Source organism: Marmota monax, unplaced genomic scaffold, assembly GCF_021218885.2.
Source record: "Marmota monax isolate L192 unplaced genomic scaffold, Marmota_monax_Labrador192_F-V1.1 WCK01_AAM20220418_F8-fsc01731, whole genome shotgun sequence".
In the NCBI taxonomy this organism is placed as follows: Eukaryota; Metazoa; Chordata; class Mammalia; order Rodentia; family Sciuridae; genus Marmota; species Marmota monax.
Window position 1 is genome coordinate 29,133 of NW_026692350.1, and position 3,636 is coordinate 32,768.

The 3,636-nt window shown below is 36.6% G+C and overlaps 1 pseudogene; it reads right to left on the bottom strand.

Moving 5' to 3' along the window:
- Positions 1–516: 516 nt before the first annotated feature.
- LOC124090944 (olfactory receptor 1165-like) lies at positions 517–2,163 on the bottom strand (annotated as a pseudogene).
- Positions 2,164–3,636: the final 1,473 nt, after the last annotated feature.

Genomic DNA, 3,636 nt, shown 5'->3' on the forward strand with positions numbered 1-3,636 from the left:
TATTATTAGTGTTTCCACAAATATATTTAGGTTATTGGCTATAAAACTAAACATTACCTCCAAATTAATACACCATTTGGCTTTGCTTAAATCACTGGTCATGGCTTCTTTATTTGTTACCCTTATAATTTTTTTTCTTGTATTTCAGGTACGTGATCTCAAGTTTCATGGAAACTGCAAGATACACTTAAGATTGCATATTCTATACACTAAGGGTACAAAGACCAGGAAATCCTGACCGTTGAATCAAATGTTCCTTAATACATTTCTAAGTGAACTGTGCACTGTGCGTATGCTTTTTTAGTGACTTTCATCCTATGGTTTTTGGAAAAAAGAGGGAACCCAAGTAATATTGACTCCTTTGTTTAAGCAACTGAGTGGGTACATAAGGCAATTTAATGATAAAATACATACAGAACAGATGAGTTTATTGTTAGAATGTATGATCAAAGGTACAATTTCAAAACAATCATGTCATTTCCCACAAAACAGGGTACAAGTATTGTTAGAGGTAAGTATAAATTTTTATTGCACTCAGCATTATCTCAATGCATTTAATTGAACTCCAATATATTACACTGGAACTCAGACAACAAGGGATGCATAAAAGTAGTAGCTCTTATTTTTAATATCTATTTGCAGAAGTCAGTCAATAGTTCTCATAATATAACCAAGGGTTCTCATTGTACTTAATCTATTAAGGAGAAACAAAAAGTGATGCTTTATAAAACTGGTGGGTCAACACATTGAGTTCTAAATATTTGAGTATGAATCTGGTAAAGGCACCTTTCATTTGTATTTGAACCACTCAAATATTAACCACAAGGTAAATTCAGGTTGTAGCACAAGAAATGAATTCTAAATATGGACTACTAGCTCCTCATTCTGACTTCTGTGGTGTTCAGTGGGGAAGTTTAGAAGCATATTACCTTCTGAAATTCTTCAGGAGAAATCTACAAAAGCAGCATATATGCAATGAAACAGAAATTTATAAAGTGCCCTAAACATTTAAGAGCATATTGTATTCAATATTGGATGGATGCAAGAGTATTTCATATTCAATAATGGTTGGAAGGTCATAGGTCATCACTAAAAACATGAGTATTTGCATAATCACACATAATCAAATATATGGTTCAAACAAGTTCCATCAAGAATATTTTTTTTTAAATTAAGTATGGTTAAGATATACAAAACATATTTATCTGAATTTTATTTGGAGAGAATGCAGTTTGGAGTTGATCAGCCTCCTGACTGTCTCTTTCACATCTTTGTTCCTGAGGCTGTAGATGAGGGGATTCAGCATGGGGATCATGACTGAGTAAAGTGCAGTCTCCACTTTGACCAAGAGCCAGGAGTTTTTGTCATGGGGCACACAGTAGAGAAGGAGGATGACCCCATGGAAGATGGTGAGGGCCATCAGGTGAGAGGCACAGGTGAAGAAGGCTTTGCAGAGGCCACCCTTAGAAGGCATCCTGCTGACAGTGGCAATGATGAAGACATAGGAGGCAAGGGTGATCAGGATGCTACACATTTCACTGAATACAGAAATGATGAAACAGGCCATCTGACTGAAAGTAGTCTCATAGCAGGACAAAGAGACGATGACAGAGTACTCACAGGCAAAATGATTCATGACGTTAGACCCACAAGTAGGACATTACTGCCAGAGAATATGTGAGTATCAATGAGCAGAGGACACCCCACATGTAAGATCCACCCACCAGGAGGGCACAGAGCTTGCGAGACATAGCAACTGTGTAGAGAAGGGGGTTACACACAGTCACAACCCTGTTGTAGGCCATCACTGCCAACATGAACATTTCTGTAAGCACACAAGAACAGCCAAAGAAAAGCTGTGTCAAACATCCACTGAAGGAGATACTTCTATCTTCCACAACCAAGATTTCTAACAACTTGGGTGTAATCATACTGGAGTAGCAAACATCTAGAAATGATAGGTGGCTGAGGAAAAAAGTACATGGGTGTATGAAGCTTGGGATTGATCCTTCTCACTATGATTATGCCCACGTTCCCCACCACAGTGACTGTGTAGATGGTGAGGAATAGCAGGAAGATAGGAGCCTGGAGCTGTGGGAATTCTGAGAACCCCACCAGGATGAATTTAATTACAGTGCTCTGGTTTCTGACTTCATGTACCATGATTCTTCTTTAAAGAAAAAACATGAGGAAAGAAATAAAATTGGAGTAGCAGAACTTGACATGGTGTAATGGCAGAGACTTAGGTGATGTTCAGTGTGGCTCAGTGAGGAAGAGAGCTGTCAGTTTTTCTGTGGTGAGTCCTCTGCTTACCTTTGCATTCTTACTTGACCCATTACGTGGTCCTTGATAAAGAGGAAGTTACTGTTTTCTTCAGGACTGTACTTTTTTTATCTGAATAAAAAAGTTGTAGTGATCATCATTATTTTATGTATATAAACGTGTATAAGTGTATCTGATGCATGGAAGGCTTCATGTGAAACTATTTTATGACAAGCACGGATACATGTAGAAATGTCAGAAAATCACTGAGCTAATCATATATTTTACATGATCACATCACAGAATCCTTGTGAATAGAAAATATTTCTAAATGCAAATACAAATAAAAGAATAAAAATTTGAGGGACAGATTATGCCTTATCAAACTTTTATAGGTCTTTATCAACATAATTAATTATTCCATGTTCAAGACATATTCTATTATCTTTTTCTTTTTTTTTTTTGTCCTTCCTTTTTTCTATTTCTTTTCATGTTTTTTTTATTTGTTTTTTTAGTTGTTTGTTTACAGAGTCCTTGCATGTAATACCACTGAACTGCATCTCCAGTTGGTTTTGGGGACGGGGTCTCACTAATTTCCTTAGATTTTAGCCTAGCTCCTCTAGCTGTCCTAGAAGTGCAATTTTCCTTCCTCCGCTTCCCAAGTATCTGGGATTGCAGGTGTGCCTTGACCTAGCAAACCCTATTTTCAATTTATCATGAAGCATCTACTGAAGAGAACTTTTAAGTATATCATCAACCCTTCTACTGATAAATAGAGTCTTGCAGTTATATACAAAACTGTATAGTCATTTAGAAGGTTGACAATGCTAAATATTTACACTGATGTGCTGAGTGTGTATTTTGGAAATTTTCTTAAAAGTTTCACATGGATTATCTTCCATCTGTGCATTGTCTAGAACATATTATATGAATTACAAAGAAACAACCCATTATCAGCAGTTAAATAGAGTAATAAAAATAGTAATTTTTCATTCCAAGTATCCAAAATCCTTGCTTCATGAGGTCATTTTAGGAGTGCTGACCAAAGAGAACTAAAAGCATATGTAACACCAAATAATAAAAACATCCAATTTTTTAATCCACACAATGTCCAATTGAATAGAGAGATCAAAAAACTGTGATGTTAACACATCTGAGAACCGGGACAAAATTTTTTGCTAATGTGCTTCAAGTGACAGGATCTGTGAAACCTACCACTATAGTCAAATCCCAGAGCACTGCTGTACCTTGCAAACTTGACATGGTGCAATGGCAGACTTAGGTGAGCTGATGACCTCTGCAAACAGTCACACATAGGGTTACTGGTGAACCACAAACCCCATATTTATGCCCTTAGGATCTTGAAAAACTAGC